Source organism: Bactrocera dorsalis, chromosome 5 (assembly GCF_023373825.1).
Source record: "Bactrocera dorsalis isolate Fly_Bdor chromosome 5, ASM2337382v1, whole genome shotgun sequence".
Taxonomy (NCBI): Eukaryota; Metazoa; Arthropoda; class Insecta; order Diptera; family Tephritidae; genus Bactrocera; species Bactrocera dorsalis.
The window spans coordinates 72,039,393-72,053,813 of NC_064307.1; the positions used below are offsets into that span (position 1 = coordinate 72,039,393).

The 14,421-nt window shown below is 33.5% G+C and overlaps 1 protein-coding gene and 1 long non-coding RNA gene across 5 annotated transcripts in view; one reads left to right on the plus strand and one right to left on the minus strand.

The window, feature by feature from the left end:
- Positions 1-14,421, minus strand: part of LOC105229435 (uncharacterized) — a 127,736-nt gene that overhangs the window by 61,500 nt on the left and 51,815 nt on the right. The gene's annotated exons all lie outside the window — the stretch shown is intronic.
- The window catches only part of LOC105229434 (cyclic AMP response element-binding protein A), a 74,711-nt gene that overhangs the window by 38,380 nt on the left and 21,910 nt on the right, over positions 1-14,421 (plus strand). The gene's annotated exons all lie outside the window — the stretch shown is intronic.

The window sequence follows — 14,421 nt, forward strand, 5'->3', positions numbered from 1 at the left end:
TTGTATACAAATAAACGTATATAAATACATATGTATGCTTGCAAAATATCGCAAACTGCCTTCACTTGACGATGTCACTTCACAGCTGTTTTGCCATTTATTGTTATTAATATTTATTTATGCATGTATTGGTTTTGTTTGATGCTATGTTTTTGCACACTTCTGCTTGTTATACATATGTTGTTTGTTGCTTGTTGCATCTGCACAAGTATTTAATATGTAAAGTTATACGGCGCATCAGCATTACCAATCATCAGCGAAGTGTATCGCATTGACGCCGGCATAACCTAAATTACTTTTGCCACGAGCTTGCGCTTAATTACCGATTGGCAACAAGCATCATTGTATCCATGAATATGTATCGATATATAAATGAAAAAGTGTATGAGGAATGCTCACATCCGATAGCGTTTGAACTAAATTGCGGAGCAGCATCAAATAAGATGAGTAAATAAAAGATTGCAATGATCTGTATAGCCATAGCTTTGAACAAAAATTTATTTTGCGAAAAAATTGCAAAGAAAAATGAAAAGGAAAAAAATAGTAATAACAATCGCCAAATTACTACAGCATCTCTTAACGCTTACGCGTGCTACAACTAGCAAGCGTCATTGAAAAGCCATAAAAAAATTAATGGGAACACACGATCCCAATCTATTGTTTATCGGCAATTTCGGTTTCACTTGCAATAATTAGCAAGATTTAATGAGTTCAACCTATGAAAATGCAAGCAAAAATAACAAAAGTACAAATACTATATTTTATGGCAGCGGCACAAGGAAAGCATCGAAAGTCGGCTGCTTTAGTAATTATCTACGAAGCGCCAGATAACTCGCTGCTTAAAGGAATGATTGCAATTGACGTTCGTGTTGCATATATACCGTTATTTACTTGCTCGAAGAAATCAAAACACTTTAATTACATTAGATTACTTTACAGCATTATTATTTCAACATTTAATGGTACTTTTTTTTAATAATTTGCTCTTAATGCTTTATGGGTTTCCCACATAAAAATTAATCATTATTTATGAGTAACTCTTCTTTTGCAATCAACCGCATTATTGTTTTAACTACGTCTCACTTAATTTTGCACTAAGTTTAAGAGCCACTGTATTTATGAGTGCAATTTCGTACACTTTTAGTTTAACCCAGAGGACTAAAAGAACACTCGCTTGCTTGGCAATTTAAAATAATTGGAGAATTTTCAAAATAACGGCACTGATAGCCATTTTTACAAGAATAAATAATTTAGGAAGGAATTGGTATTTATTAAAAAAAGGTATATTGATACATATTTTTTTATTAAACGAAAAAAATATAATCAAAATATGTGACAAATATTTTTCACTGTTTTGTTGAGGCTTTTTTCGATTTTTTTAGGAATGTTCAGTCTTAATTTAATTTTTTCTTGAAATTGTTTTCAGTTAAATCAAAAATTCAAAATTATTAAAAAAAACATTCGAAATTCAAAAAAATTATATATATAGTATTTGGGGACAAAACCAAATTAATTGGCGTAAAAAATCGGAACACCGTTTTATAGCGCTTGCTCTTAATACTTAAATACCAATGTATAACTACAGTATAACGAGAAATATAAAAATAAAAATTATGCCAAAAAGCAAATAAAAAACCTATTTTACCTAAAAGGTTTTGTAATCAAAAATAGTAGCGAAAACAACATGACTCATTTATAGCTTCAAAAGAGAAAAACTAATTTGCAATAATAGTAAAATAAGCGCGTATAATTGAGTAGCCATTTTGGAATTTTAGGCCGCTGAGTATTGTGTCAAGTATGCAAAAACAAGAAAATACATAAAAAACTATAAATACTACTATTATATAGATACTATTTTTTATTATTTTTTGTCATTTAAGGAGCACCTTAATTAAAAAGAACTCTAATTTATTAATATTATTTTGTTGACTTTTTGTTTTATTATTAAATTAATATTATTTACTTTTTTCTTATTTTTTTAATTATTTACTAAATTTTCAACTGTAAAATAATTTTTATTTTTAATTTTTTTATATAATTTTTGAATTTTTTTAATTTTTTTATATAAATTTTTTATTAATTTTTCTAATATATTTTTTTTTAAGTTTTTTATATTTTTTTCATAATCTGTTTCTCTTCAAATTTTCATTTTGTTTGCTTCTGTTATATCTATGCCCAAATTATTTGCTTTGTGTCTTTCGGCAACATTGCGACTACGCTTGTTTGAGCCAACAAAACCATTTAAAAAAACCGACCGATCGACCGACCACTCACTCACTTACTCACTCAACACTTAATCATGCATTTATGCCAAACTGCAAATTTTCATTTTGGCATTTTGGTGAAAGTGTAATAGAAAGGCGAATTCGTAGAATTTGCAAAAGGCTTGTTGTGAAATGCACAACGAAACAAAAATAAAGCAAATTGAAAAGCAAAACAATAAAAACAAATCTTTAAGTATTTAAGTGATGTTGAACAAAACCGTTAAATGGTGATGAGCAGAAATTATAGCTATATATTTAAACGCAAAAAAAAATAAAAAATATATAAATATAATTATGGAGTGAATTTTAATGAGACTGAAAATTATTTAGATTATTAAAATTAAAAATTAAAAGCTAACATTATAATTTTGAAAATAAGAAAGACTAGGCTTTGAAATTAATACTTAATAATAAAAATTATACGTTCAGATTTTAGAAAAATAATATTTTAGACTATTTTTCATAGAAATATTAATTAATGCATAAATACAATTTGACAAATATCGACTTATGCTCTTTTGAATTTTTTTGAATGCATTTTTTTGGGCGATTTTTAGCGCCTCAAAAATTCGTTTCTTTTTGGTGGCAACTTCTAGCTACCGCCGAATAAAAAATCATTTAGTATACCTAATCACATACCCCCACAAGTCCACACATGCGACCTTACCGCCGCCACTGCTTCAACTAATAAAGTTTCTCAAACACATTTACTCGTATAACCGTTACTCGTTGTTTCAGCAGCATTTATGGTTGATGAACGATTATGCCATTGCTTGTTGTTGCTTTTTTTGTCACATATTTGTTAGTTAGCGGATTTTGTTGGCGGTCTATGCACACACATACATACATGCACATACATGTGAATATGTATGACACGCTGACTGCGCTGCCTAGTTTAATGGCTATGACTGCAGCCACACTTTTTTTCGCTGCAAATTCATGCAATTTTTGTTTGCTGTTGCTAGCGGGTTTTTCACCTTGACACCGCATGCAGCAGATACGGATGACTCTTAGACGGTCTCAAGCGATACACATATTTCTACATATGTACATATGTATGCATATGATCGTACGCTGATTATGTGGCTTGCTTTTGATTCAGCAGCAGTGAGAGGCTGGCGGTTTAGCGCGTGTTTAAGCAGCATGTTGGTATTTTCGACGTGATATGAGCGCATGCATTCACACATACATGCATATATAGTTGTACATGTCACATGCAGTTGCAAACACAGTTAAGCATGTATTTTGTTTGATTGGAACGTTTTTATTTGCAAAGCCGGTCTATGTTTGCGAATTCTGCATTTTTCGCCGTTCAATTTTGCTTTGCTTCAAAACATTCGCCATCAAATAATATGCAAAAATTATGAAGAAATATGCTTAAAAATAAACGAAATTTATTTATTTATTTATTTTTATTATTTTTTATTTTTTGTTACTTTATCTTTCACTTTTGATGCCACTTTTTTATTTTTTGATTTTACTATTGTGCATAAATACTCTTTATATGTATTTGTTAGTTTATTTTTGCTGTTCATTCATCGGTTTTTTCCATACACCATCTATCGACTATCAATTTTGCAGCTCGAACGACCTTCGTTTTAATTTTCTTCACCGGTTTAGTGTTGCTGCTGGCATACAACACGCTTACTTTTATTTCATATACATATGTATGGCTATTATATACTTTGTATATGCATGAATAGTCGCAAACTGCAGCTGCTGTTGTTATTGTAGTAGCGTGATTGCAATAATTGCAAAACGTTTGTCATTTCATGGGTTTTTGCCATTTTTGCAGCGATTTTTGCACCTCACTTTTTGACGGTGACTGTTGTTGCATGAGATATTTTAACGTATATAATTTGTTTTTTTAATATGTAACATTTAAGTGACGGAAGCCAGTTTTTTTAATTTTGATTTTTTATATTTATTTTATTTTATTTTTTCATTTATTTTATTTTTAATTTATTTTTTTATTTTATATTTTTATTATTTTTTATATATTTTTTATTTATGATTTATCTATATTTTTTGTATATTTCAAAATTTTATTTTTTTTTGTTTTTGTAATTCTATGAAAAAATCCACTATCTGTATTGTACAGATGCCAGGAATTGCAAGTAATTTTTATTATAATTGCGAATTGTGCTATTGAGTGATTGCATCACTGCATTGTGTTATTGAGCTATGCAAAAAATGAGCAATACAACTAATAAACACGGCAATGATGCACACAAATGATTGCAAAATAAGTTGTTAAAAATATTAAATAAACATAAAAATTATTTGCGTTATTGGCAGTTGCAACTTCATTAACGATTTCTGCGAATCTTTAACAGTGGGATTATTGGCGAAGCGGTGTTATTTGTTAAGGATTTTACTTTTATTTAATAATTCGTAGAAATATGTTAATAAAAACAACAATAATAATAAAATTTAAAAATAAATTCAGAGATTTTGGTACAATGAGTAAAATAACGAAAATAGGAACAAGAAAAAGTGATAATTTCGGTCGCATTGCTTATGATTATGTTAGTTTGTATGGCAACTATATGTTAAAGTGGTCCGATGTGAATGATTTCTGTGGAGTTTGCGGCGTTGGCGCAAGCAAGATTTTATACCGAATTTCGTGGAGATAGCTTGTTAAATAAAAAAGTTTTCTATACAAGGATTTCATTTTGATCGTTCAGTTTGTATGGCAACTATATGCTAAAGTGGTCCGATGCGAACGATTTTTTCGGAGATAGCTTCAATTCCTAAAGTAATAACCCGTACCAAATTTCGAGTAGCTATCTCGCCGATTGAAAAAACTTTCCATACAAGCACTTTATTCTGAACGTTCAGCTTGTATGACAACTATATGCTAAAATAATCCAATGTGAATGATTTTTTAAGATAAAACTACATTACCTGTAACAATAACTCCTACCGAATTTTGTTGAAATATCTTGTCATATAAACAACTTTTCTATACAAGTACTTGATGCCGATGGGCCCTTTTGTATGGCAGCTATATGCTATAGTGGTTCGATATCAGCGATTCGGACAAATTAGGAATATTTTGGGGAGAAAAGTTTGTGTACAAAATTTCAGCACAATATCTCAAAAACTGAAGGCTTAGTTCGCTTGTATACAAACAGAAAAACAGAGAGAGATGACTAAATCGCAAGGACGCAGCTCGATACGATATCTACAGTTTATAAAGTTCCCATAAAAACCAAAAATTTCATAATTTTTAAACCTTGTTTTTTAACTTTACCATACAAATAATCAAAATAGGCACCAACCTCTCACTTATTTCGGCAGCAATTAGTTAGCAAATTTTTATAGCCGCTGCGCTCATCACAAACCCAGCAGATCACACACTACCTTTTCTGCATATTTTTTCCAATTTCTTCGTATTTGTTGTTTTTTGCATAAACTTTACCAGCCACAACTACGCTATTCATATCGCTCTCACACAACACACACACTGACATATGTAAGCCAATTGGAAAGTTGCATAATCCGCTTAATAATAAACTCCATGTTAATCAGCATTCGTGTAGCTAATCAAGCGAACGCATTAATGAAATGCTTGTGCAGAGTCAAAAAAAATCATTGCAACAACAAATCAGCAATCAGTCAAACAACTCAAGCTGAGCTCTCACCCAACACACAATCACGCGATTATATGCATGTATAGGTAGCGCCTCAACACACACATCAGTCAAATCGCTATACACTCTGCCTACAATGGCTGCCTTGGCTTGTGTGGTGTTGTTGTGTTGCAGTCACTTTTCAACGGCTTTCATTGCCGCAATTTAATTTATTTTACTCGGTTTCATTGTTTTATATTCACTCGTTTGTTTCGTTATGTTTGTAATACTAGCTGCTTTATTTGTATTGGCGCTCATCCCGCCTGGAATGTTGGTGGCTGCGGATAATTAGCAATATTTTGTGTGTTTGTGTGTGTGTCAGTGCCTCTGGACTTTCTACTTTTAAGCCAATGCATTTGGTAATTATAGTTGCTGCAATATGTTGCACGTGATGGGCGAAATTCCATAGCAGTTGCAGCGTTTTTTTTTTTGTTTTATTAACGATTTGCCGTTGATTAACAACTTCCTTGTGGCATTTTGGTGAATGCAAAAAATTTTAATGAAATTCGGTAAGCGCAACACTTTAAGGGTTGATTTATGAGCCTAAAAGCAAATAGCTTGGAAATGTTTATTTGCGAAAGTTGCTAATTATACGCATATTAATTATTTTTCTGATTGAATGGGTCAATTATGTATGTACATTGGAAATTCACGTGAAAAAATAAGTTTTTAAGATATGTAAAAAATTGTTTAAAATTATATATTTTGAAAAAATATGTCGAGAATTATCGTCTGTGTTATCGATAAACTTAAAACTTTATAATGATCTTATCGAAGAACCCGTTATTTTGCATTTTATAGCAAAAATAATAATATTTTTGGATTTCAAAATTGCACTTAAAAATGGAACTAATTTATCTGTATTATAAAAGCAATTAATAACATACTTTTATGATTTTTTTTACAAAAATTACAAATGGCTTAAAAGTCAGACACAGCACGAGAAGTATGTATGCAGACACTTACTTTATACAAATGTGTACTAAAACATTAACACCAGCAGCAATTGCAGGCTTAATAAACTCTTTTTTTTTTCATTAATATAAAAATTCAAATATATGATAACTGTACCAATGACCTAAAAATGTAGCCACATGACTGGCGAAGCACGTTTTCTCACAGCAGTCGTCTAGCCGTGGCCATAAATATACTTGACCAAAATAATTTCGAAATGAGAAACAAAAAATTAGAAAAAGAAATATATTGTTGGCCATTGAAAAGCGGAAAGTGACGTAAAAAATAACTGTTAATAAATTAGAAGCCAAAGAGCTAAGCTACGCTGAGGTCACAATTTTAAATTTCGTTTTCATTATACACACGATTCTCGCAAGTCGGCTTTGTATAATGAATAATTTTTAAAAGCGATTAGCTATGCATTGCTTTTGTTTGTGTCTAACAATATGTTAGCGCATATTTTTCAGAGCATTCATTTATTTACATATAAACGCATATATATATTTATAATTTTGTTTGTGGTTACACAAAAGCCATTTCCCATTCACTGCATAAAGTAATTAGTTCCATAGCTGAATCGAAATAGCCCAACAGCTTAAAAGTGAAAATAAAACTTGGCGGGCGATAAAAGCAACAAAAACAACACACAGAGCGCAAAAATCTTACATAAAAAAGGTGGAACTGCTTGGCGCAGCAGCGTGAGTATAATGGCGAAACCGGAACCACATGACAGTCACCCTAGCCTCTTACTCGTTTCAAAAGTTAAAAAAAATGCGGCTTGAGCCCAGCTCAAATGCGCCAGCGTTGTGCCGAACGTACGCAGCGTTGAATGAAAGTTTTCGTTTCGTGCTTTTGCTCATTTTTTAGCGACCGATCGCAGATAACATTCCACGGCTAATGCTTAGAACACGCTCTGGAGGATTATAGCAAATCTGTCATTTACATGTTGTTAGAATAGTAGTGTAGCTGTCTACAGCTGTGGGGTGAAATCAGAAATTGAAGGATCTGTGCTAAACTATAAGGAACTATTTTGACATAAAGGGATAATTTGGCATAAATTATTGTCCAGTTAAACCGTACAATATTCGAATTTATTGTTCAAATTGGACCACTAAAGCATATAGTTGCCATACAAACTGATCGATCGAAGTCAAGTTCTTGTATGGAAACCTTTTTTATTTGGCGTTATATCTTCACAAACTTTGGCATAGATTATTTTCTAAAACAAGGCTATAATCTCCGAATATTTTGTTCAGATCGAACCACTATAACACATAGCTGCCATACAAATCTATCGGACAAAATCAAGATAACTATTTTTTAAAACATTTATGCTATTAGAAATGCCTCTGTAAAGAGTAAAGGTGACTTCAGATCACTTAGAAAATCTATCGTAAAGTATGAGAACCCTAGCTTTTCTGTATCTAAAAAATCTGCATTCAAACTGTCTGCACTTTAAACCTTATTTAAGCTGTATAAAGTGACATTAAAAGAAAATTTGAGGAAGAAACCATTAAATTAACTTACAGTTTATCATGTGAGAAAACATATCAGAATATAATATTTTTCAGATAATTTTTTCTATATAAATTATTTTATAAAAAATTATAATATTTTGCTCTCCACTGCATAAATGCGCACATGTCAGTTACGGTCAGTCATAAAGAACTTTTACAACATACTCAAGTTGTTTTCTTTGCTCTTTAAGCATATTCAAGTCATTAGGATTATAGTTGTAAGTATGTATATGCTATATGAATATACATATATGCATTTGTATGGAGCAAATCTTAATCCAGTCAGCATGTTTAATAAGTACAAATAAATCCAATTTGCGCCTTTGTGGTTGCTGGACTTTTATCTCCACCAAATACAATAAGTGGCAGGAAAATGCGTGAGCTACAACAGGAAGCTAAGGCAAAGACTTGTAGGGCTATAAAGAAAAAAACATTTGACTTGACGAGTGCTGGTGCAGGAAGGAGTAAAAGAAAAGATTAGGCTGGAGAGCTGGAGTGTAGGAAACTTGTAAGTATATGCCGCGCATACGTGTGTATGAATATTTATAGTTGTGTTTAACATTAACCATTAGAACTAATAGCGATTGTAGTAAATGGCAAACGGATGGTGTTGCTGAGTGAACAACTTCCATATTATACACACACACAGCCACACCGGCAACAATCAAGACTCGCTGTTTAATTGTGTCAAGTAAGTACCAAATGAAATTAGTTCATTTGCTGGCACATTGCGGATATGAGTGCTGCCACAGCCGCTGGTACTGCTGGCGATAAGCTGATGCAATGACGTTTCAATGTCGCGTTCTATTGGCGTCGCTTATTACATGTAGTATGTCGTTAAGCTAAAGCAGCAACTCACAGGCATTCACAGTTAGCGCTCAAGTCGCCCACGCGTCTTAAGCGTACATGCGCTCATGCGCGCTTGTGGGTGGGTGTGCGAACGGCAAATAAAGCGTGCAGCAACAGGCGTTATAAGACAACTATATACACCACACATACATACACACACAGTTTTATATGTGTGGCTATTTTTATAAGAACCAGCTGTTTTTACGGCATGGATTTTGCGGAACTAACGCGCATATACAACGGCACACGTGCGCACTTACAACGCTAGCAACAACAAGCATAGCGAAAACGTGCGCGTCATAGCACCAGCCACCAACTGCCGCTCATTTTCTTCAACTATTTGTGCCTTCCTGCGTGCATTGCGTAGGCGTACCCATTTGTGGGTGACTAGCGCCGCAATCAGCAGCAAGCTCATCACTCGCTTTAACTTATCAGCTTTCAATGGCGCGCACACATCCTTTGGCCCAGTTGAGCGCCTTCGCGGCTGCTTAACGCCTTAAATGCGTTGGTGTTTGTTTTGCGCTGCTGCCGTGCGTCAAAGGCTTTGTTGGCGTGTTATCGCAACGCACGGCGTGCAGCTACTGCACAGTGTAGGTATGTGTGTGCGCGTGCGTTGATGTTATTTCGCAACCGGCTTTTCCACCCAGCGGCTATAGCCGTCATAAGTTTGATAATAATTTATGATAATGCTAACGGTTGGCGACTGTCCAGCTGTTTGTTTGCCTGTGTATGCGTTTGAAAAGTGCGCGTGTGAGTGTGTGAATACCGGCAAATTGCGGTTACATACTTCTAGTTCCGTTCTCTTTTTATGTTTTTTGCTGCTTTGTAATGCTTTTGTAATATTTTATTGCATATTTAAATAAACAAGTTTTGTTATGGAATAAAAAAAAAGCAAGAACAACTTATAATTAATACAGTATCAAGAGCATGACTCGAACGGCGTGCGACCACGTGCCGGATTTCTGCAGATAAATTGTAATTTTTTTAATTTATGATTGGCGAGTGCGCGGTTTCCCGCATTTCTTAGAACTCAATCAGTTGCCAGCAGATAAAAAAGGTGCGGCTTTTATTGTAGTTATTATTTATTTAAGAGATAAAGTTAGATTAAAACTTAAATCAAACTAAAGCAAATACAAAACCAAATTCAATTAAAAATTTTGTTTAATTGTTTTGATTTTCTTGGTCTTTTATAGAAGTCTATAAAGAAATTTTAGAACAGAAAATACACATACATACATATACATTAGGGTGTGTCAAAAAACCGAATATTTTTCGCCGTTTAGCATGTCCTGACATCAAAACAACAGTATAAATAGCGACAGCAGAAAAGTGTTTATCAGAAAAAAATTTAACAGGGTTGCCACATATTTTTTATGTAAAAATTAAAGTTAAATATTCTATAAAATAAAGATAATGGTTTAAATAAATAATATTTTTATATTTAAAAAAAATTTTACCGCGAATCATTTACTTATAATTTCTGACATTTTTGCTAACAACACCGAAAATACTTTTTGAAATATTTGCATTTCATGTTAATAACATTTTCTCCCTAATTACCTTCCAAAAACAGTATTGTAAAGCATTTACGAAATCTCCCAGCCGCGCTTTTCGTCATCAAGCACCCATTCAACCGCAACCAATCATAATAGGGATCAAACCGCAACGAAACCTGATATAATTAGAGGTTTCAATGGATGAATACACACAGATAACTACTTGCACATGCGCAAACTTGTATGTATATGTAGCTGTGTTATCCATCAATTCATAAATCGTCAAATCAACATTTGAACCCCCCAACAGTTATGCGAGCGTATCGGTTGGAGATTTGGCAATTGACTACGGTTTTGGTTAATTGACGTTTTTCGGTTTAGTTTGATCGCTAGCGGCTCATTAGCCAACTTCTTTACGCCCAACACGGTTTCGATGCTTGCTGTCGTTTACTTTTTATATACTTTTTTTACTTTTTTACAACCACAAATTTCTATATTTTCGTTTTATTTCTGTTTAAAATATTTTTACGATTCGCCATGGTTGTGCTTGCAATGCTGAGTGTGCATTGTAGTATGAGTGTGTTTGTTGGTGTTATTTTTGGACTTTTATATGTGTCATGTGTTGGCTGAAATGCGTAGTGGTGTGTGTGTGCCTTAATGTGTCTACTCTTGAAGAGTCAGCACAATTAATGAACAGTTAAAATGAGTTGCACGCGCTACGCATGCGCACCACGGCAAAATACGAGTGTACTCACACACGCACTTGAACGAAAGGCTTGTATGCGTATGTGTGGCATACTTGACTGCGATCAATGTAGCACGTTGATGCCTCAACGCAACCAACGGTGCTTGCTATATACGCTGCGGCAGTTGATCGGAAGCGCTGCCACAGCGGTAAAGGCTTTTAATAATAATGCACGCCAGCAGCTATGAACGATTTTATTACATTTATTTTGTTTCAGGCACTTGCTTTTATTTTATTTTATTTTTTGATCGTGCCTTCTGCTCTACTTTGTCTGCTTATGTGATCTACATTTCGATGAATTTGTATGTATTAAAAGGGTAAGCATTGACCTGTAGGAAAAATTTGCTTAGACATTATAAATGTATATGAAAAAACTTAAACTTCGTTCAACCGTTCATACCAGCCTTCAATTTAAAGATTAATATGCTACCTTTGATTATAAGTTCATTAACTTGAATTAGCGTTCTGTGTGCCTACTTCTACACCAAAACCTTCAGGGTTATGAATCACATTCCATAAAGAAAAAATCGCAAAGTATTAATATTCATAAAAATATTAATATATATTATAAAGACTAGCTTTCCTTCATGGTTAAAATTATCAGTCAGCATTTTTTATTTGTGTCAAGAAAGAGTTTAATATAAAAAATTATCGGATATCGAATACAACCACGAAACATGTAGACTTTATTTCATAAAGCTGTCGAGAATTCCAGCACTCCAAGCCATGTAAGTAAAATATGAAGCTTTTAACAAAATTTAGTGCTGAGAATGTTAAAATTTGCAGTTCTGAAACTTATTGCCAAGTCAATAAGCTTGTAGATTTGATTTCATAAAACTGTGGAGAACTGCAGCAGTGAGAATAATGCGAGTGAAATATCTTTTTTTCAGCGAATATTTATACAGAAAAGTTGAAATCTGCAATTCTGAATAAGTTTACAATTATCCAGGCTCTCAACTACTAACATTTTTGCTGTAAGGCCTAAGGATTGTTAATCACTCGGAAATTTCAGACAGCTTTTTTCGAAGATCCTGCTGGACATCGGTCACGGAATGAAGGGAATCCAAAAATAAATAATTTTTTATGGAAGTACATGCAATTCTGTATACATACATTATTTTTTCTTTATCAAGTAAAATGCGTTTTTTTGACCTGCAAATGGTTATAAGCCTTTAAAGCTCCGCACAGGGTGCTCATAAACAATACATGACTCTTTTTTACAGCACGCTGAGTTCCTATTATATATTAGGTGTTGCTGCCGCACTTTTCGCTCAAATTAAAAAGTATTTAAAAATAATGTTAAATGGAAAATCTGGTTATATGTATGTACATATGTACAGCGTGTCGTTGGCAGCGGCGACTGTCTGCTGGTGGGTGATGGTTTATGTCTGCGGGGCACGAACGCATACACACAGAAATAACCAACACTGTGTGTGTGTTGGCAGTAAATTCGAGCAAAAGTTGAGTTTGAAGCACTTCTTTGATTTAATGTATTTACAATTTTGTTTTATTTTTAATTTAAAAGCGGCACATAACAACAACCGCAACTAGTTGCTGGCGGCTTCGTGATAAAGGCAAGAGCTGCGCGCATGGTGTTTGCTGCTGAAGTTGATGGATGTTGGCGCTGATGTTAATAGTAATGTTGGTAATATTGGCCAACACGTTGACGATAATGTTGCACGTAATGATCAGCAGGAATAACGGCAAGCGTCAGACGAGTGGTGCGACGCAGCGAGCGTTTGTAGCGCACAGCAGTGCTTTTGAATTTGCGCTGCTTTTACAGATGGCTGCTGCTGCTGCTGGTGCTGCCACTGTCGCGCCAACAACTTAGCAACTTTCTCGTTCAAGGCATTTCATTTCATTACTTTTTGTTTAGTTTTTTATATAAAAAACACACACACACAGAAACAGTGTAGCGCTTATTGTAGCATGGCTTTTGATACATAACTACTCGTCTGTGTGAGTATGTGTTTGTAAAACTGCTGCAAGCATGTTGTATGCGTATAAATAACTCGGTTGGCTGGCTGACTGGTAAAACCGTATAGCGAAAAAACAACAACAACAAAAATTAAAGCAACAACATTCTGAATGGTAATCAAAGCGACAACGGGCAAAAAATTTATAATGAAGTTACAAACTGTGAATTGTGGGAGCACCTTTCACTTTAATCGTGCTTTTGTATGCATATGTGTATGTATGTGTGTGCACATTTATGCATGTGTGTCATGCGCACAAGCTAAACTCGCAGCTTATTAGTATGAATGAAAGGATATGCTGCCTAAAAATGCAGCGGAAATAGCTCTTTTGCAATGATTATAGTATGAGTGGGTGTCTCGCATGGCATCATGCTAATTTACTGTGATTTATATACATATATTATATAAATTACAAAACAGCAACTGAAGCGAGTTGCCCGGCAGCTATAATACCGTACCCTTATAGCATGAATGCGTATAGAGATTTGTATCTTGATTTGGAAAGGTCTGCTTGTATGGTAACTATATGCTATAGTAGTCCGATCTGAGCAATTTGTTCGGAGATTATACCGTTGGCTTTAATAAGTATACATGCCAAATTTCGTTAAGATATTTTGTTAAATAAAAAAGTTTTCCATACAAAGACTAGATTTGGATCGGCCAGTTTGTGTCGCAGCTATATGCTATATTGATCCGATTATAACAATTTATTCGGAGATTATAGCTTTGATTTAAAATATGAGTTTTGCAAAATGTTGTTAAAATATATTTTCAAATAAAAAAGTTTTCTATACAAAAAATTGATTTTGAGAGGCCAGTTTGTATGGCAACATATGTATACTATTAAAAACTATTTTTCAACCGTTTAATGTAAATTTAGTTATTAGCGTTATAATTTAATTTAATTTCAATCATTAACGGGCTTTGACTTTTCTAAAAAAGTGGCGCTTTTAACACCTTTATGACTTCAAAATTTCATTTTCAT